Source organism: Ctenopharyngodon idella, chromosome 20 (genome assembly GCF_019924925.1).
Source record: "Ctenopharyngodon idella isolate HZGC_01 chromosome 20, HZGC01, whole genome shotgun sequence".
Lineage (NCBI taxonomy): Eukaryota > Metazoa > Chordata > Actinopteri > Cypriniformes > Xenocyprididae > Ctenopharyngodon > Ctenopharyngodon idella.
In genome coordinates, this window is record NC_067239.1 from 10,249,487 (window position 1) to 10,271,711 (window position 22,225).

Genomic DNA, 22,225 nt, shown 5'->3' on the forward strand with positions numbered 1-22,225 from the left:
GATGGTCTGGTATGGTTGGATTGGCGATGAGAGGTTGAAAATATAGATAAAATGGCCTTTTTTGGTTTGGTCTGTCTTGCTTTGTTTAATCAAATGTGTGATTGTTTCGCTATTAGGTACTAATAAGTCTGAGATGACGGGGTGGACTTTTGGGTCGAATTTGGAAGTGATAGCGAGTTCCGAGCATCTAAGAAAACCAAAAAAAGGCTAAAATAAACAGTGTTGAGTGTGCAGGCAGTATTAAGGGGCTGGTAGCCAGTGCAGAGGGAATGAATACATTTTTTTGAGAATGTTATCAGTTATCTGGTGTCGGGCATATTTATAAAGTGACTCACACTATAGCTAAAGTTCAACTTGTTCAGTCAGCTTGGTTCTGGTTCTCAACAAGCTTGTTCATTGCATCCTCATGGATGAGACATGCAGATAACTACATAGTTCAAAGATTAGTCAAACTTCTTTGAATGTTATATAATAAATGAACATTTAATCAATTCTGAGTTATACTGTAATTGCAAAAAATTGCAACCGAAAAAGTAAAGATTGAATGTATAACATTCTTTTAGTTGTTAAAATAAGTTAAAATAAAATTGCAACAGTTCAATCATACCTAAATTGAATTGACATCCATTGATTTTTCATATGTTTTATGAAGTTGGTAAAGCAAACAATAATGATTCAGTCTCTTTTATTTAATTCCTTTTAACTTCTTGGCTTTTGCGTGTCTCACATGTATCTAATTTCATTTTAATGTCTTCCACCAGAGACCTGCATTTGACTTTCTTTCACATTCATAAAGAGATCTTCCCTTTCAAAAAGAACAAAAGTTGACAGCCAAACAGAGAAGATGCCCAGTGCTTTTGAAGAGCCATATGAAAGATGTTTAAGAGGAGGCACCATGGAGAGCCTCTGCTAAAATCTCCACTAGAATGTATGCTTAGAATACCGAGGTTCTATCTGACGACCTGAAAGTAAACATGCTTGACTGTTTATTCAGTTACTTTTTTTTTCTTTGAAAATTAGTAGCATAATTATTCCAAAACACCATAACTAACTTACAGTAATATTTGTCATGGTTTGTTAAACCTTGTTCGGTTCCTGTCAATAGGGCTTTTGACACTGCACTTAACCCTTTATTATTATTGTTATTATTGTTCAAAACCCTGAGTTTAACCCAGTAGAGAAACTAGTTTCACACTAGTAATTAGCATTACTAAGCATTACTTAGTAGTTAGCACCACTTTTATAAAAGAAGCATTATCAAGACAGTAAAAACAGCTTGTGATCACAATGATTGCGATTACAAGACAATATTATGGCAGTCTTGTAAGCCCATTTATCGTTGGCATCATCTGCAGTCTTCACAAGTGAAACAATATCTAAATTGCAGCTGGTCAAGTCTCTAGTAACCTCAGGATGGGCATCCTGAAATAGAAACAAGAAAGAAAAAGCAGAAGGATTAGCATATGCTGTTTAACTGATTTCAGGCACAAATGATCATGTGCATTTGTTACGTGACATGTTTGTGATTAGTGACTTGTAATAAGTTACTTGACGAACTTCTAAGTGGCAGTGGCAGATGAATTTGTAGCAAAATACTATATATAGCCATAGCCTATATAAAATGAAACATCAAAATAAAAAGACTTTTTTTTTTTTTTTTTTTTTTTTATTATTATTTTAATTTAGCATTGTTTTCCCAAGTTGTCAGCGATCAATTGTACACAATCAGATAACAATTTTTAGAACCAAGAACTGACCGAATTTGAAGGATTATAAGGACTTATCTGCATTTTGACTTCTAAGAAAAACTTGTTGTTCTAGGGCTTTGATAATCTATAACAAGTGCTTTGGAAACAGAGGTCTTATGAAGCTATAAAGATGGATTATAGTGTATAACAGTTGTGTGAGCCAGGACTGAATTTCTTTTCTCTCATTATCTAAACAAATTTCTGGGCACTGATACTTAATATGACTGAGATGGGGCTCTCAAGATAAAACCAATTATCTACTAACTATAACAGTGACGGTGGCACCCACAAAAGCATTTGTGTATCTGATTTTGTGATATTTTATTTATTAATAGATTATTTTTCTATCACTCTTTGTACCAAACGTAAACTGTCATTGTTGGCCAGCTTTCATTTTCAAAAATGTTAGCCAAATGGCTTGACAGGATTTGCTTTATCAGAGCCCAACCACTCTCCACTGAGGTGTTGTGTGACACGATATGCCTCACTGAAATTATTCTTATGCAACACCAAACAAAATGTCAGTTTGTCTCAAAGTCATTCAAGCCTGAGAAAGCATATAAAGCGCTGAGAAATATTTGGCAGGCATATGTTCAAAGAGTGGTCACTGTACACATTTACTCATTTCAGGAATATAAGTGAGTTTTAGAACTGGCAGGTTGCCATGGTGAATGCATCCAGTAATGAGAGCAATTTGGAAGGAGTTCCTCATGTTCACCCCTCTTCAATGTTTTAATTCCCACCCTGAGGCAACAGAGATAAGGAACTTGTTTTTATTCTTTATGCACATACCCTCTCTCTCTCTCTCTCTCTCTCTCTCTCTCTCTCTCTCTCTCTCTCTCTCTCTCTGTCAAAGGAAATTTTAATATCTTTAGGATGGAGAAGGTATGAAAGAAGTTCATGTGAATCTTTGCAGACAGAATTGATTTAGCACACATTGTTTATATTATCTGCGCTCATACTGTGTGTGTGAAAATACATGTGTGAATTTTTGATAAATGCATACATCATTCATTGATTGTGGAGATATAGAAGGACATACACAGGTAAACATCTCTTATCTCTTATTCGTTTATGCCATAAGATTTGATTCAAAAAGGCTAGTGAAGATGCCTTTAAGAGGACAAAGTTGTATCCTACAAACTATAAATGTTTAAAAAGACAACACATGTAGCATCTTTTCAAAGAAACCTTGTTGCTAGAACTGCACTAAGAGTTTGCTCACAGGAAGGTTTGCACGCAAGTTTTTTTTTTTTTTTTTTTTTTTTGCTATGCAGTTCTCTGGACTCACCTGCTCTGCTGGTGTCTTGCAGCTCCTTGGCTCCGCCTATGCTGCTGACTCCCTCCGGCTAGACCCCGGGCCCCTTCTTGGGTTCCTTTGGGAAGTCAAACTGTTTTATTCACTTTGTAAAAACTATATGCACCCGTGATCTAAATAGTGTAGTAGAATATAGATAAAGCACGAGCACAAAAAATATATATATATATATATATATATATATATATATATACTGTATATACAGTGGGTACGGAAAGTATTCAGACCCCCTTAAATTTTTCACTCTTTGTTATATTGCAGCCATTTGCTAAAATCATTTAAGTTCATTTTTTTCCTCATTAATGTACACACAGCACCCCATATTGACAGAAAGACACAGAATTGATGACATTTTTGCAGATTTATTAAAAAAGAAAAACTGAAATATCACATGGTCCTAAGTATTCATATATTTAACTCAGGTGCTGTCCATTTCTTCTGATCGTCCTTGAGATGGTTCTACACCTTCATTTGAGTCCAGCTGTGTTTGATTATACTGATTGGACTTGATTAGGAAAGCCACACACCTGTCTATATAAGACCTTACAGCTCACAGTGCATGTCAGAGCAAATGAGAATCATGAGGTCAAAGGAACTGCCTGAAGAGCTCAGAGACAGAATTGTGGCAAGGCACAGATCTGGCCAAGGTTACAAAAAAAATTCTGCTGCACTTAAGGTTCCTAAGAGCACAGTGGCCTCCATAATCCTTAAATGGAAGACGTTTGGGACGCCCAGAACCCTTCCTAGAGCTGGCCGTCCGGCCAAACTGAGCTATCGGGGGAGAAGAGCCTTGGTGAGAGAGGTAAAGAAGAACCCGAAGATCACTGTGGCTGAGCTCCAGAGATGCAGTCGGGAGATGGGAGAAAGTTGTAGAAAGTCAACCATCACTGCAGCCCTCCACCAGTCGGGGCTTTATGGCAGAGTGGCCCGACGGAAGCCTCTCCTCAGTGCAAGACACATGAAAGCCCGCATGGAGTTTGCTAAAGATGGTGAGAAATAAGATTCTCTGGTCTGATGAGACCAAGATAGAACTTTTTGGCCTTAATTCTAAGCGGTATGTGTGGAGAAAACCAGGCACTGCTCATCACCTGTCCAATACAGTCCCAACAGTGAAGCATGGTGGTGGCAGCATCATGCTGTGGGGGTGTTTTTCAGCTGCAGGGACAGGACGACTGGTTGCAATCAAGGGAAAGATGAATGCGGCCAAGTACAGGGATATCCTGGACGAAAACCTTCTCCAGAGTGCTCAGGACCTCAGACTGGGCCGAAGGTTTACCTTCCAACAAGACAATGACCCTAAGCACACAGCTAAAATAACGAAGGAGTGGCTTCACAACAACTCTGTGACTGTTCTTGAATGGCCCAGCCAGAGCCCTGACTTAAACCCTAATTGAGCATCTCTGGAGAGAATGGCTGTCCACCAACGTTTACCATCCAACCTGACAGAACTGGAGAGGATCTGCAAGGAGGAATGGCAGAGGATCCCCAAATCCAGGTGTGAAAAACTTGTTGCATCTTTCCCAAAAAAGACTCATGGCTGTATTAGATCAAAAGGGTGCTTCTACTAAATACTGAGCAAAGGGTCTGAATACTTAGGACCATGTGATATTTCAGTTTTTCTTTTTTAATAAATCTGCAAAAATGTCAACAATTCTGTGTTTTTCTGTCAATATGGGGTGCTGTGTGTACATTAATGAGGAAGAAAATGAACTTAAATGATTTTAGCAAATGGCTGCAATATAACAAAGAGTGGAAAATTTAAGGGGGTCTGAATACTTTCCGTACCCACTGTATATATATATATATACACACAATTTTATAACATATAATTTTATATATGCATGTTGTGTTAGCCTGAAGGCATGCCATCTGGGTTTCGTTTCTAGTGTTGACAGCTCTGTAAAATAGCCTACTGGAAGTGCTGTAGTTTTGCTGTATACTATACTAAAAATATAAAAAGTACAATACACAAAATAACATTTTACAGTTTTTTTTCAACTGCTTACACACAAAATCCTTACTTGTCACACAGTTTCTGAAACCTGATACTCAAACACCAGAACCACACACCAAATCTGCAAACCATACAATAATTATCTGGCTTAGACTCAGTTTTCAATTTTATAAAACACTTTTTGCAAAACACAACACACAATTCTATATGTAACAGCTTACAGTAAATAATAATAATAATAATAATAATAGTTTGCTTTTAATCTTGTTTTCGTGTTTACTATAAATTTTTCAACATCTCTCTGCCAATTACTTTCAATCTTGTACAGAAATGTACATAGGAGCTTATGAAAGAAAAGCTTTAGGTTTTGAATAACTATGTGTATATGATATATCCAAAATAGAATATTATGGCAAAGGTGTTTGCAACGTTGGAAGAGATGTGAGGTATTTTGCATTTTGTGTGTGCAATTCTTGGATTTGTGTGTAAAGTTTAAAAAAAAAAAAAAAAAAAAGGCAAAGTTTTGAAAATGTGTGTAAGCAGTTGAAAAAAACAATGAAAAAATGTTGTCCTCATGTGAATGTTATGAATGCAGTTTCTAATAAAATTAGTTCTGTCTCTTTGTGTTGCTTTTTTCTGCATTTTAATGACAGTCAACATTAGAGAATGACAAATGTTGAATGGGGGGGGGGGGGGGGGGGGGGGCAATCCAACCGTCTCCATTGACTTTGTATTGCGTGAGGCTGCCTTCTTGTCATTTCTGACTTATAACAAAAAACAGAACAATGCCTTAAAGCTGCTGTGCGACAAGGTGTACAGCAAACAAGCTAAAAAACCCAGAACTAAGTTTTTATAAGCTACCGAACTGTAAAAGCCAGCCTTTAAGGAGACAAAAGTGGATACAGGCAATAAGACGTGAAGCATCAGAAGGAAGAATGGGTAAATTTTGGGATCCTGACACTCAGTATGCCTCAGTAAGCCTACGTGTGCAGTAAACATTTTGTCACTGTTAAGTCAAATATCCAAATGTCAGTTTTATCTCTCTCTCTCTCTCTCTCTCTCTCTCTCTCTCTCTCTCTCTCTCTCTCTCTCTCTCTCTCTCTCTCTCTCTCTCTCTCTCTCTCTCTCTCTCTCTCTCTCTCTCTCTCTCTCTCTCTCCCCCCCCCATTACTTTAATAGCCCAATAACTGGTGGGCGTGGTTATGACATGTGTCGCTCTGTCCTCTGTCTTTATAGGGAAGTTTTGTGGTTATGTGTTATGTAATTTTTTCGTCTTGGGCGATAATTAAGTTCAGAGTGCTGTATTCCCCAAACTACATGTGATGTGGTAATTAACCCTGGGAATTAGAGACAGCTTGTACTTTCATGGAGATGGTGGTAATGCAAATGTGAACATTTCGTACAACATGATTATTGATTATTTCTATTAACTCCAGATCCGCAGCTTCTCACCTCATATGTATGTGTGCAGCCTCCTCTGTAAAATCTACTAAATGTGTGCTCTAATAATTCTCTAAAACAGTTGTGGAGTTGAGGAATCGGACATATACAATATATCACACATACAAGTTCTATCCAAAGCCTACGCTTTGTGTGTGTGTGTGTGTGTGTGTGTGTGTACTGCCTACATAACTTCCTTCTCAAGCAGTTAATTCAAATAAAGTTTGATGTTACCATGCTACCTACAAAGTGATACTGTGTAGCTTTTGGAACAGAGCCTGAGCGTCAGGCACAGGTATTGTAAGAAATCCTTTGGTGTCAATGTGCAACTGTAAATGAATCACTTCAGGAGTGACTATGTTAGTATCTTTGAGCATACAGTTCACCTAATGTGCTTTAGAGGACATGCATTACAGTCTAGAGGAAACTGTGTCATCATGACACACTTCCTACTTTAACAAGAACAGGCAGCTGTAACTTGGGTGTGCGGGAGTTAGGATTAAACAAAGAAAAAAGTTTTTAGATGTTTTAAAGACAGCAATTGTTATCGTTGTCAGTAGTCTTCATGAATAAACAATGCTATGGTTTGCATGTGTTCTGAAAAATGCATAATAAAAATAATAACTGATCTATAAGCAGCCTCTGATAGCTCATTGATTTATAAGGTTTGATCTCTGAGCAGCTTCAGAAACTTGTTACAGACTCAGTGGAGTTGTAATGTATTAGGTCCAAGGAAGACAAAGATAGATAATAATCAGAGTTCAGTTTAATAAACAAAGTAAATAGGATAATCTAAGATAGCAAAGGCACACCAACATGTCCTCCAACCAATACGCCCATAAAGGTTGTTTGTCACTTCCCTGAAATACAACCCATAGGAGCGTTTACTAAAGTTGCACCCCCATCGACAACAGGACACTTTCATTTTAATGCATGAAAAACGTCCCATAGGAGCGTTTGCTAAAGTTGTGCCCCTATCAACAACAGGACACTTTCGTTTTAATGCATTGTACCCTTTTATCTGCATCATATTTTGGGTTTTGCGTAGCTCAAATGGTAAAGCATTGCAATATGCAACAATATGCAATCATATGATCATGCAGTCGTGGGTTTGATCCCAGGGAACACATGTGCTCATAAAGTGTATATGCACTATAAATCACTAAGGGTAGGTTTAGGGTTGGGGTAGGTGTAGTCGTTAATAAAAAAATTAGTTTTGCTAAATGGAAATAGGACAAATGGTGTAAAAAGTCCAGGAAAGATAGTAGACAGAAGGACCCAGGGTGAAGTAGATGGTGGAAGAAGGACCCAGAAGGCTGGCAGAATGACAGCCTACAGTGGAGTCGATGGAGGGAGGATGGCTAGTGGCTGGATGTGAAGCCGGGGGATCCACTTTACTTGGCGAAGCTAGCAACCACAGAACCTGAGGCTTTTCCTCACAGCAATGTGTCAGGGTAAAATATGAGGGGCTGAAGGGAACCAGTGAGGACAGGGCTGAAGGACCGGCTGGATGTTGAAGAATAGGTGAGAGAGAGAGGTTGAGTGTGATCGGTGATGACAACACAATCTCCATATAGGGCAATAACAGAGGCTTTGTGCTAGGCAGGACCAGCGGTGACAAACATATACCTTTACAGGAAGGAACTGGGAGTAAATAATGTTTGTGGGTGGGCAGGGTGGGAAGCACTACCTCCTTTTACCAGTCAATCAGCCACTCATCAATTCCCAGCTTTACCAATACTCCCACTGGGACAGATATTATGGTGGCTTCTGGCTTTGGCTCCGTGGCGGGAATCAGCTGGGTCTCTCAGTCTGCGGTGTATTCAGTGGGCGTAGGTGCTGGGTCTTACTCTTGGCTTGGCTACGTGGCGGATAGTTCCAGTTGGGGGTAAATGCTCACCAGACATTTGAGGACAGCTTCCCTCCGTGTCCCCTTTAATGTCTGGGAGATCTACTGAGTGGTTGTAATTTGCCCCTATCCAAAACAGAGACTTTAGAGTCATATCATGGAAGGTAGTTCGCTGAGCAAGCTGGCAAAATTGAAATGAATATTCCATGAAAGAAAGCCCTTCCTTGGTAAGGACAGAAAATGCTGCAGCAAATTCCATCTTTATATTCGGTCTGGAATTCTGTAATGTATTAGGTCCAAGGAAGATGAAGATAGATAATAATCAAAGTTCAGTTTAATAAACAAAGTAAATAGGATAATCCAAAATAGCAAAGGCAATGTAACAGCGTATGTAACACGCACAGACAAACAATACCGGACAATGACAGAGAACTAAAGAAGAACTTAAATACCCAGGCTAATACAAACAAGTGTGATCATTACTGAATCTCCGTGGTAACAGATAGTGGCAAGAAAATAGAACAAACAGAAACATGTGACTGATGAGAAAACATGAAAATGAAACTAAACACACAGATTGTGACAGGAATCAAATTTGTTTTAAATGCTATTTCTAAAAAATAAGATAGATGTTTGTCTAAAATGCTTGTGGTAGATACGGAGCCCTGCACGTGACATGCAGGGAAAAAAAAGTAAATTGCGCACGACTTAGTAAAGCATGCGCACAATTTACTAAATCGAGGGAACAAATAAGTAAATCGTGTGCACGATTTATAAATCGAGGGAACGACTTAGCCTACTATTTTTTCCTGCATGTCATATGCACGGCTCCGTAGGTAGAAATCACTCTCAAAAGAGTAACATGCAATTAAAGCACCCGATTTTGCATGTTTTTAATGCATAATACTTTTTAATGATGTATGAACAGTAAGTATTATACTGAAAAATTTTTTAGAATTTACTTTTCACTCAATTTTCACTCAGAAATTGCTGGTAAATTTCACAAATAATTACAAACAAACGGCATGTAACACACACTGATTTGTTTTTAAGTGGAAATACTGAATGTTTTTTGTAAAATATACTCCAATAATCTTTTTATTTACATAATATCATTTTGTACAGTTCATGCTTAAATACACTGTTTGATGTCAGAGTTCAGGCTGTTTGGTTTGTGTGAATGCTGTTTGCTCATGTGGCTCACAAAACACCTCATCTTCAGCTTGACATAAAGACATAGCTGAGGTGTTAAGAAAAGACAGGACTAATGAAAGACAACAGCGAGAGGAGAAAGGCTTCATCCTTTTATCAGTACCTCTACATGCCTTCTGCAATCACTCTGCTCTCTTGTTCACACTATACCTCCACCTCAGTCTGTCCATCACACACCCTCCATCAGAAGAGCTCAAATTAGCACTGACCTTCAAATGATAACCAGTAGAAGCAATCCTTGTCCCTGTTAGTGATGGCACCTTTCTTCATGAATCCCTTTGTGCCAATTTATCAGCTTTCCTAAATAAAGGTCATGCTCAGAAATGGGCAGGTGAGCATCTATAAGAATAACAACAAGAAATAAACCTCACAGTTACTCTAGCTTCTTCTATTTCAGGGGTTTTTATTTAGTGGTTTGGGGTTCATAAAGATACATGCTGTCTTATGCAGTTTTTGTAGAATGGGGAATCAGGAGTTCAACAAAGTTGGTATCAAAGCTGTTAGAGCAATGTGTACCAGGTTATTTACCTAATGTTCATGTGTTGCATTTGTAGCATGTTGTTGATTACCACGGACAAAATTTTTACCTCTGAGCACTGAAAGAACAGGAATATTAAAAACCTGTGCTGCAAAAAATACACTTAAAATGAAAGTTTAGCAGACCAGCAGGCAGCAAAAGTAAATATTTAAACCCATTTTAAACTGGCTATGATTTAGGAACCAGATTTTACTAAAGCACCAAAATTGATTATTGTACAAATGTAAATAAAATTAGATTAAAATTATATAAACTTATATTTATTATAGTTACTATAAACTGGATGTTACAATACAGAAGGGTCGGAGACAGAAGATGGCAGAGATGGTAGTTTATTAGACAACAGCAGAGTAAACAGACGTGCAGGTGAGTATTAAGTGACTTTGCAGATGAATGGTGAGATGAGAATAGATGATACTGTCCTTTTGTGTTGAATAGGTGATGATCCTGGAAGACGGTGGAGAACACACTATGCTGGAGACTGGAGACACTCACACACAGACGGGGAACACAAGGAGAGACTAGGAGACGCTGGAGACAGGTGAGTGGATCGCTTGGAGTCCTTGAGGTAAGCATGTAGGTAAGTCTAGATGCGAACGAGACCAGACAGTGACTGAGTGTGTGTGAGTGTCCTTTGTACTGATGGTGATGATCAGGAGATGGAGTGCGCTGTGATTGGTGGGTGTTGGAGCCTGGCGTGTCTGTGACAATACCCTCCCCCCCCGGCCCGCTCCTGAGGGCCGAGGACCCCGACGTCGTGGTGGCTGTCCTCTTCCACGTGGGGCAGGTCTGTCGGGATGGGCTGCATGGAAGGTGTGAAGCAGGTTGGGATCGAGTATGTCGTTTCTGTGGACCCAAGAGCGCTCCTCGGGGCCGTAGCCTTCCCAGTCCACTAGGTATTCAAGCTGGCCACCACGGCGCCGGGAGTCCAAGATCTCATGCACCTCGTAGGCTGCACCGTCGTCCAGGATGAGTGGAAGGGGGGGTTCGGCTGCTGCTACGCCAGGCTCTGTGGAGAGAGGAACAGAAGGGTGGTGAGGTTTCAGGAGTGACACATGGAATGTGGGGTGAATGCGATACTGAGGTGGAAGCTGGAGCTGTTACGTGACCGGGTTGACCTGCTTGGTGATGGTGAATGGGCCAATGAACCTGGGACTCAGCTTCCGGCAGGGCAGACGCAGCTGATGGTGTGCTGAGTCCCAGACTCTCTCGCTCTCTCGGAACCAGTAGTCGACAGATGGAACGTCCGATGGTTCCCCTGACCAGGGGAACAGTGGGGGTTGGTACCCGAGTACGCACTGGAAAGGGGTGAGTCCAGTTGATGGTTGGCGCAGGGAGGTCTGTGCGTACTCGGCCCAACCCAGATACTGGCTCCTGGTGGCCGTGACAGAAGGTACGGAGGAAGCGACCAATCTCCTGGATCTTCCTCTCTGTCTGCCCATTCGACTGGGGATGGTAGCCGGATGTCAGACTGACGGTCACACCTAGGAGCGAGAAGAATGCTCTCCATATTCGAGAAATGAATTGAGGTCCTCTGTCAGAGACGATGTCTTCAGGGATACAAGATAACATGAGCTCAGCAGTCTGCATAGCAGTGGGTAGTTCAGTTAGGGGGATCAATCTCACAGACTTGGAGAATCTGTCCACAATGACGAGGATGCAGGTACAGTTATTGGAGGCTGGAAGGTCTGTGATGAAGTCAACTCCTAGGTGTGACCAGGGATGGTTTGGAACGGGCAGAGGAAGGAGCTTGCCGGCTGGAAGGTGGCGAGGGCTCTTCGAGATGGTGCATTCCTTGCACCCCTGCACGTACCTTCTGACGTCAGATGCCATGTTCGGCCACCAGAAGGGATGCGAACCACGAGATGGATGCGAACGAGACCGGACAGTGACTGAGTGTGTGTGAGTGAGTGTCCTTTGTACTGATGGTGATGAGCGTGCTGATGAGGTGCAGGTGCGTGTGATCAGTACTCAGGAGATGGAGTGCGCTGTGATTGGTGGGTGTTGGAGCCTGGCGTGTCTGTGACACTGGATAGGCATATTAAACATTTTTAACATTACATAGCTAAATAAAAACAGACCATTTTATTAATAACCAGCATAAGCAACATATATTTTCATTTACTTTATGTAGTTTTGTTCATGTTTTTTGAGGATGTGAAGTTGAGGAGCAAATTAATTTTCCATCCTGACTGTCATGATTAAATAGTTGAAAAACACATTTTAGGCTATTAATTATCATTGCTTACAGACTTGCTAGCCATTTTGGGGTCATGAGTTGAGAACCACTGGTTTAAGCAACTCCACCAAATTTACATAAGTATTTTTAACACATTTATCACAATGATATAGGAAGTAAAACCACAATAAGGTAACATGCGACTGGTAAGATAGAATAACTTACCAACTCTGTGCAAAGTTATATATTACAACTCACTTTATGACCAGCCAAAAAAAGTTAAGCCGGTTAATTTTTCTTGGTATTTGCATGCAAATACCAGGACTGGGAATGTGTTTCTGCATCTGCCAAATTCATAAATTAAAAAACCCTGAATCATTCAGGTCACTATGTATTTTAGTCATTTGGCGGGCAAACTTCATGATCATAGGGCAGAGAGTGATTCAGGAATAGCATGTGTAAAAACTCGGCCACTGTGGCCTAATTTTTTTGATGTGTGATTTAAATCGGGGGTTACTGGAGCTGCTGTTATTTGTATCAAGGAGTATCATGATATGGTGCATGGTGTATTTTGGGTTTGAGAAGATAAATCAGAGTGTATGACCCACTTACACTTGATGGGGCATTGGGCACACTCTCTCTTTCTCTCTCACACACACACACACACACACACACACACACACACACACACACACACACACACACAATCTCTATCTCTCAGAACACTGCGATTAAGCTGCCGATCAATGCTGATCCTGTCCTGATCCTGTTTTATGGCCTGGTGGCGATTATGTATTGGACAGTGTTTGCTGACACATCTCCCTGACTCCAAAGTTCCCCACCTCACACTGAGTCAATATTAACATCCACTCACCTGAACTCATAGGATGAACCATCTGCAAACAACAGAAGTACATGGTGAAATTCTTGTTCTCACTTCCTAGAAAAGCAGCTCATGTATTTCAATTAAGAGAGCAATTCACCTCATTGTTAAAGGTACTGCTTTGCCTTTTAACTCTAGAACAATGCACTTGAGCTGGACCAAACAGTAAATGTCTAAGTTTTTTTTGGTAACACCTTAGAATACTGTTCAGTCATTGATGAATAACTACACAAGAACAAATGAGTAATGCAATATTAACATTTTTGTAATTACTATTTACTAACAAGAAACTCTGATTAAAGAATTAAAGGGATAGCTCACCCAAAAATAAAAATTATTCCATGATGTACTCAACCTCAAGCCATCCTAGGTGTATATGACTATCTTCTTTCATGCAAACACATATCACACATATCCTTAGTCTTCCAAGGTTTATAATGGTTGTGAATGGCTGCCCAAATTCTGAAAAAAAAAAAAAAAAAAATACCCATCCATCCATAAAAATATGAATCCATACGACTCCAGGGGGTTAATAAAGGCCTTCTGAAGCAAATTGATGCGTTTGTGTAAGACAAGTATCCTTATTTAAAACTTTATAAAACTTCCACGACTTAGTACACAATGCCATGACGTTCTACATGATGACATAAAGTACTACGCGTTGTACAACATGGCGTAGTTTAGAAACTTATACAGTTTTAAATAAGGATACTTGTCTTACACAAATGCATCAATTCGCTTCAGAAGGCCTTTATTAACCCCCTGGAGTCGTATGGATAAATTTTTTTATGGATGGGTGCATTTTTTTTTTTTTTTTGTCTTCAGAATCTGGGCAGCCATTCACAACCATTATAAACCTTGGAGGACTAAGGGTATTTTTAAATATGTCTCCGATTGTGTCCGTCTGAAAGAAGTCATATAGTCACCTAGGATGGCTTGAGGGTGAGTAAATCATGGGATAATTTTTATTTTTGGGTGAACTATCCCTTTAATATGTAAGTATAGCGCTCAGTGAAATGAGGTAGTTAACTATTAGATAATCAGTAACTACAATTTTTTTTTCATACCATACCTCCCAGAGGAATACTAAGAACTACTATAGGTTCATAATTAATGAGAGTAATTTACAATGTATAATTAGTTCTAAAGTGAAGATCATGGTAACCTACTAGTAATGACTCAACTATTACCAAATCCTTCAGAAGGAATTACTAATTACTTGGATCAGTATTCTAAAGTGAAAAGCATGATAACTCTAGTAATGACTGGAGTCATTGTAAGCTTTTGAAGTTTTTGTAAGGTTTTGAATAATGACAAGAGGTGTCATGCCCATTCAAACCGAGGGGGCAAGTAACCCCTTAGATTTTTGAGCCAAATGGATTTGAAAGCAGCTTCCAAATGAAAAAAACAATATTTTTACATTTGACAATTAACCCTTTGAAGTGTACGATCACACCGGTGTGATTAGAATGTTCAGTGCGTCATGTTATCAACTGCTAAATTCTTTTGGTGAATTTCTTAGTTTTTGGCTAAAAAATGTCACACAGCCTATAGGCGAATTGTGCAGAACCATTGTTTTTTTTTGTGGTTGGGGGAATCCATCCAAAATTTAAAAAAAAAAAAAAAAAAACATGTTCAGGCTTCTGTTAAAATTTCTTTTTCTGATCGATTAAAGGATATGCAAGGTAATGGAGGATGTTAATTTTGCATGGCTTCATAGAACAGTCTCTGATTCAAAAATGCGCTGTATACAATGCCGAGCTAAGGTGCAGTTTGTGGTGTCAGTGCTTATATGCTTTAAATTTGTTTGTTTCTATAAGATTCAGGACTTATAGGCCTAATATTCTTAATATTCTGAAATAGAATAGACTTAGACTTCTTTGATGTCATTGTAACTGAGTCACAATGAAATTCTTTGTGACACAATCCAGTTTGCAGCATATAAAAACAACAATTCCAACAAACATTAAAATGACAAAGAACAACAAATTTCAATGAATTAATCCAATGATAAAAAGAATAAGTAAAAATAGAATATAATCAAGAAACGTCAAATCAAGACAAGCTATTTTGATTTTTAAAGTGCATGAGAGGTCAATAAATAACTGATTACAAGAATATTAACAGAATATTGGTAGCAAAGATAGATTGTTATATAAATAGCACTAGTTTATGATAAACATTTTGTAAGCTTTATATTGTAATTGCTGAACACACGAACAACACTTTTGGCAGAGGTTGCGCTATTTAGCCTGCATGGTGCTGTAATGTTGATGGACAGGCTTTAATTGCAGGACCCACGCATAGAACGAATGTTGCCTCGGAATGTTGTTTTAAAATATTAGCCTACAAGTTGTGGAGGAATTCCAGTGAAGAAAAGAAAGCTATGTGTATTCTGAAACAAATAAAACAAAACACAACTATAAAAGTCTATTCACATGAGCACATTTAAACTAAAGGATTTATACTTTCATTAATTGGATATGCTACTCCGAAGAACAGGCATGTCATAGACCTGATGCATTCTTGAATACACATAGCTGAAGCTGATTAATATCGTCTTGGTCTGGAACGAGGATTACCTATAGTGCATCATGAAAAATAAGTGGGGCAGTCTGAAATCTGCCCCAATGGCCCTCAATTAGAGTCCACTGCAGTTCCATTTTTCACCACAGATTTACATTAGAAAATTATGTGGCGCTGTAGAGCTGGGGAGGACTCATGTTTAGTATCATAATACACACCTGCTGAAGCCATACATTAAATTTTAATATATGCTGCTCATTTTCCGACTTAAAATCCCCAAAAATATTTACTGCAGAATGCTGAACACATTTACAATGGCTCAAGTGTTACGAAATCCATCAGAAGCAATTACTATCCAAAACCTTACAAAAACCTCAAAAGCTCACAATGACTTCAGTCAATACTAGTTATGTTCCTACTGGGGCCAGTTGTGGCCCAATGGTTAAAGAGTCAGATTTGTGACCCAAAGGTCACAGGTTTGAGTCTCAGTACTGGTGGGAAATGTAGATGGGAGGAATGAATGAACAGTGCTCTCTTCCACTCTCATTACCCACAATTGAGGTGCCCTTGAGCAAGCAGCGCCGCAGCAAAAATGGCTGTGTGTTTACTACTTACTGCTGTGTGTGTGCACTTGGATGGGTGAAATGCAGAGCGCAAATTCCGAGTATGGGACACCATACTTGGCTACACGTCATGTCACTTTCACTTTTTCACTTTAAAATAATTAGTTATTTGGTAATACTCGAGTCATTACTAGTGTGTTGCCATGATCTTAACTAATTAATTACACATTATGCATTATTAACATTTTAATTATGAACATGTATATAATAGTTCTTAGAACTGCACTGGGAGGTATGAAAAAATAGGAGTTATTGATAGCCAATAGTGAACAACCACATTCAGCTGGGCACTATTACTTACTTATTAGTTAATCAGAGTTTCTTAATAGCAGTTACTATTTTAATATTATGTTACGCATTTGTTCCTGTGTGGTTATTCATTAATGACAGAACAGTATTCTAAAGTGTTACCTTATACTTAGATGGAGCTAAATACTTTAAGCACTGAATGAAATATAGAACAAGCATATTTATAATCAACATTTTATAAATACGTATCCACAAATTTTCCTGCAGTATCCTGTCCACAAAGGATCTAAGCACCTGCAGGCCTAATTTTTTGGCAAAAACAAGGTAAAGCAGCGATTTTTTTTTTTTTTTTTTTTTTTTTTTTTTGCATACAGTTTGGAATAAACATTACATTTGAAATGCCTATGATGCCTAAAAAATATTGCCAAGATGGCAACTTTCTAGGTTTTGGAACAGAGCTACAGACTCAAAGAATGTAAAGGAAAAATCATTTCAATTTTGCCAGCAATACTGTGTCAGCTTTGAAATCTCCGCTTAACTGACTGTTATGCCTCTGGTTTTCTTGGTGGAGTATTTCTGGTAACAGGCAAGAGAAATTGCTTGATTAGGTTTACTCACTGTAGTGATGAGGTACAGAATTCATATGTGCCCTGAGGCAGCAGAAAGAACACTTTTACTAACAGAAATAACAGTACATTTTCCTTTTTTTTCAACTCAAAATGCAAAGGCTGTCTAATTCTTTTAGGCCACATCCACACGAAGCCAGAGCTTTCCCTATTCAATCTTTTTTTTTTTTTCCTTGTCTCAAGAAATATCTGCATACACACAAAACCACTGAAACTGACTCAAAACAATGCAGTATACATGTCAGACCAATATGTGGTGCTGTAATTTTACCACAGAGTAATACAAACAAAAAGTTTTGAAGCCAAAAATAATGCATCCATCCATAAAAAAAAGTAATCCATACGACTCCAGGGGGTTAATAAAGGCCTTCTGATGCGAAGTGATGCGTTTTTGTAAGAAAAATATCCATATTTAAAAGTTTATAAATTCAAATAACTAGCTTCCAGCGGACGACTGTACGCAGAACGCGCAAGTCGGCTTGTGCCAAATGAGTAATCCTCTGACGCGATGTATGATGCAGGATGTAGGAGTATTGTAAGCTTAGACGCCTCTCGCAGTTCAAACAAATAGCGCTGTGCAACAAATTTAAGCTCCTCTTATATTGAAATCCTCAGAAATTTCTCTTTAAAAATTTGCGTTTCAGACTTATCCGCGACCAGTGATTTGTTTTGCTCTATCCTCTGTGCCTTGTCATTACGTTGTGCATCAGGTCAAAGGATACTCTACTGCTGCAAATCGACTTGCGCATTCTGTGTACAGTTGTCCGCCGGAAGCTAGTTATTTGAATTTATAAACTTTTAAATATGGATATTTTTCTCACAAAAACTCATCACTTCACTTTAGAAGGCCTTTATTAACCCCCTGGAGTCGTATGGATTACTTTTTTTTATGGATGGGTGCATTATTTTTTACTTTAAAACACTTCCCATTCACAACCATCAGAGGACTTTGGAGGACTAAGGATATTTTTAAATATATCTCTGATTGTGTTCGTCTGAAAGAAGATATTTATATACACCTGGGATGGCTTGAGGTTGAGTAAATCATGGGATAATTTTCATTTTTGGGTGAACTATCCCTTTAAGTAAAGTTCAAGTATTTTTTAAAGTTATTTCCATAATAAGAACTCTTTTGAAAAGTCTGCTTCACATGGGTTACCTGTGAAGATGCTTCACAAGGGTTACCTAAGAGACTCACAATATGGTGTGTAGCATGAGCAGCCTTTGATGGGAAGATAATGTTAGTGCATATTTTTTTGGAATCACCTGTATTAGTCAAATATGTGGGGACAGCATAATAATATTATGATAATAATAAAATTATGACTGCTTACATCAATATTATAACATAAAGACATAAAGACAGTAAATCATTGAATATAAGCTGAAATGCATATGTGACTTACAACAAAAACATCAGTATATAGAGATAAGTTAAAATATTATGACAGTAGGTAGATTGTTAGGGCTCCCTAACAGAAAGTTTTCTTTCATCGGCCTCCTAAAGATTGCAGTATTGTCATCTCTTTTTTTTCACCCTGGAAGCCAACAACTTGAAACAAAAGAGCCAGAATCTTAAAATAAAAGATCATTAGAACTCAACAGATTTTACACAGGAGAAAAAATGACAGCTTTATCTATAATTCATGGAGGCCTAAGCTTTAAAGCTCTTGATTCTATAGAAACCTTTCATAATGAAAGGTTTCTATAGTATTTACGTGTATAGTTTAACTGTGGTCCATAGTTAGTTTATTAAATAATGTATTACCATAGTAAATCTCATTGTAAAACAGCACACGTGCTTTTAGAACAGAGAATCTGTCAGAATATTGTACATAACCAACTGATCTAAAACCTAACCCACCTGTGTTGAGATCAAATGCAAATGGTCTTTTCACAGACCATTGGTGAAGAGGTGTCATTGGTGAAGAGGGTGCAGAAGTAACCATTAAGGGTGCAGTCTTTGAGGCAGGGACTTGACTGAGAGGTGGACATAAGGAGACTTAACAAGCTCTTTCTGACAGATTGAGAAGAACAGTCAGTGCTTAGGAGGGAGATCAACCCCTCTGACTCTTGGCTGCATTATTTTGGTTTCTGTGGGTTTCACATTTGAATGACAGGAAGGTGACAGGTCGCAAGAAATGTGCTGGAGCCAGGTGCAGTGCAGGCAAGCATCAATCAGCAGAATGGAGGCAAGAGCAAATTAGTCATGACAGGTGAATGGCTGTATTTCAAAAAAAAAAAAAAAAAAAAAAAAAGAACTGCTCATATTGACAAACTATTTTTAGGCACCTTCATATTAGGCCATATTATATTTTCTCAGGAAATGTAAATCAAGTTAGTGCTGGTCTAATGAGAAACCAAACTCAGTAAAAGTCGCTACTAAGTTAATATGTTAAGAAGTGTGCAAGAATATCTATAAATCTGGAAGCATTCTAAACTCTCAGCACTGCAGGTAACCAATAACATATTCCCCTTCCAAGCAGAGTTGTTGTTTTGTGATACAAAGAGCAAAAATTAGACAATAGAACAATAGAACTTATTATCATACAATTTACTAGAGACAACCAGAGAATCAGTACATGTACAGCCGAAAAAGTGAAAAAAGGTATGAAGCTAGAAGACAGAAAGACTGACATTGATGAAAAAAAAAAAAGACGAATCAGCAGATGCGCCTTCGTACGTCCAATTAGGGCGGAGACATCTTCAGACGTAACATTATGTCATTTTTTATAATGTGCAGTGTAATAGAGCAAGTTCAGGATTCAGTTTGGGTTAGTAGTTTTATTATTTTATTGGGTTGTATGGGTACTGGTTAATTTACTACGTCCTTGGGTAGGTGCTGGTCAATAAAAAGTATAACCAACACAATCTCTATGTCTCTCTCCATTTCTTACCTTTGCCTCCCCGGAACACTCCAGCACATCTCACAGCTTACACCTGATCCTTGGCAAACAACATTCCTGATCAGCTCTTGAGTGCAACAAAGATCATATCATCCTGTTGGTAAAAGGTTGGCGCTGCTTTCTCCACAAGCTTATTAGCTGTGATAAGTAATTTGATTGTGCCGATAGACTCCAAGTATTGACATTTTCTTCACATAAACATTCTTCCCTTTCCTTAGAAGAGGCTTTGAAGTCCCTCTTTGAGGTTTCACATCAAAGCCAGGAAGAGAATACATGAAGAGGGTGGAGTACAGAGGGAGGTCTTTTACTAACCTCAAGCACAGAAACCATTCCGCCAAGATCAGCTGTTTATGTGTGTCATCATTACACCAAAAATGTTTAAACAACATACCTTGAATTATTTTATAGTGTTTCTTGAAGTATTTGCACACATAAATATATACAAAAATAATGTACTTTTAAGAATAATTAAGACTTGATATTGGCATTGTTTTAGTCATAAAAAATAAAAGGAGACATTCATTTACATTCATAAGGGCACAAACTCATACAAAGGCAACAAATAATAACCACACAACATGGAGGTTCTGGCTTTTGTCAAAACATTGAAATTCAATAACTTTCGATGGATAGCTGAAGTGTTGTCAGGAAAATAGGTCTTAAAATATTTCATGCCGGATGTTGTTTACTGTATCAGTGTTTGCTATCACCCATTTTAGCCATAATAGAGAGAGTCATTTCCTGTGCTGATGACTGGACTTTCAGACTTGTTTTTCCTCTCTGTTCTGAAGGAAATCAATGTGGGCAGAGAGACTACTAATTGTCCTGTGATATTAGATAAAATGTGAGGCATGAATATTTCATGGTTTTCATTTCTCTGTTGTCACCCCTGAGCGCTTTTACACATCTTTTGTCGTACATCCAGAGGAGTTGAGAATGCTTTTGTTTTCATTTAAACCATATGCAGATATGCAGAACTGGACCTTGGAGCCCAATCGACACATTCTTCTACACCTGTTAACATGTTTTGATCAGGATCTGAATGACATGAGTTAATTATGGCACAATTTTCATTTTTGGGTGAACATTAAGCTGATTCAGATTAAAGGGCTGTTTACACGACACCGTTTTCAACAAAAACTGAAAACTTTATACCTTTGGCCATTCATTTACATGACAATGGCAATTTGGGGACCTGAAAATACTAACTCAAAATCTGCAAGTTTTTGAAACTGATCCCATTATCATCTCTGTGCAAACAACAAAAACGTGAATTTGTGAAAATGGTGACATCATGCACATGCATATTAGGTGTTCAATGTATAGGCGCGTAGTGTTTCTTTACAAAGTGACATCACCAACTACTGGCCTGGCAGCATAATACAGCATTTTTGGTCGTTTTGCAGATTTGTGTGAACGGGATCCTTTTGACAACATTGTCGTATGTACGTGAAAAAAGCAAAGGAAAATCTTTTCCATTTTTAGTACACCATTGCCCTATGGTTTATAGGTGGTTTAGATAGTTGATCAGCTAGACAACTACATGGTGGATCATCTTGATGAAGTTGGATAGGGCTGGTTGGCCAAAAGACAATGAAATAAAATAAAGTTCTAAAAACCAGCTTGACTTTTGCACTGATATACTTTCCTTATTGATAAGGTCAACTGCATATTTAAACTATATTTATAACATAGTATATTTACTGTAGTATATTTCTTCACCCTCATGTTGTTTCAGAACCATATGTTGTTTTTTGATATTCTGATCCTTAAGCTATGTATGTTAGTATGGAAAGGTGAACTATACAGTACATTGTTTGTACTCGTGAACTGAAAGAATACTAAATCATGGCTACTTACTATTTAATTAACACTTCTCTGGTAAACTAATTGACAGTCAGTCCTCCTGGTGCAACCTGGGATTAAGTGTCTTGTGTGAGAGTTCATTGGTGATGGATCAGTCTAAACAAAGCCTTACCTGGAATAGAACCTTGTCAGGGAATGAACACAGACAGAGGATCCAAGTGCAAGAATAACAATATTTATTGACAGGAAAAATGCTGTACAATAACTTCACTCCAAGGGTCAGTCGAGGCAGAGGCTGTGGCGTGCAGAGTGGCGAGGCACTGGGTGGCGCAGGGCTACAGCGGGTATCAGAGAACAAGGATAATCCA

General features: G+C 38.4%; 1 long non-coding RNA gene across 1 annotated transcript; it reads right to left on the reverse strand.

The window, feature by feature from the left end:
- Positions 1-778: 778 nt before the first annotated feature.
- LOC127502750 (uncharacterized) lies at positions 779-20,233 on the reverse strand. The gene is made up of 3 exons (XR_007926921.1): positions 20,043-20,233; positions 3,040-3,124; positions 779-1,422 (listed from the first exon to the last, which is right to left on the reverse strand). It is a non-coding gene; the product is annotated as an uncharacterized LOC127502750 (long non-coding RNA).
- Positions 20,234-22,225: the final 1,992 nt, after the last annotated feature.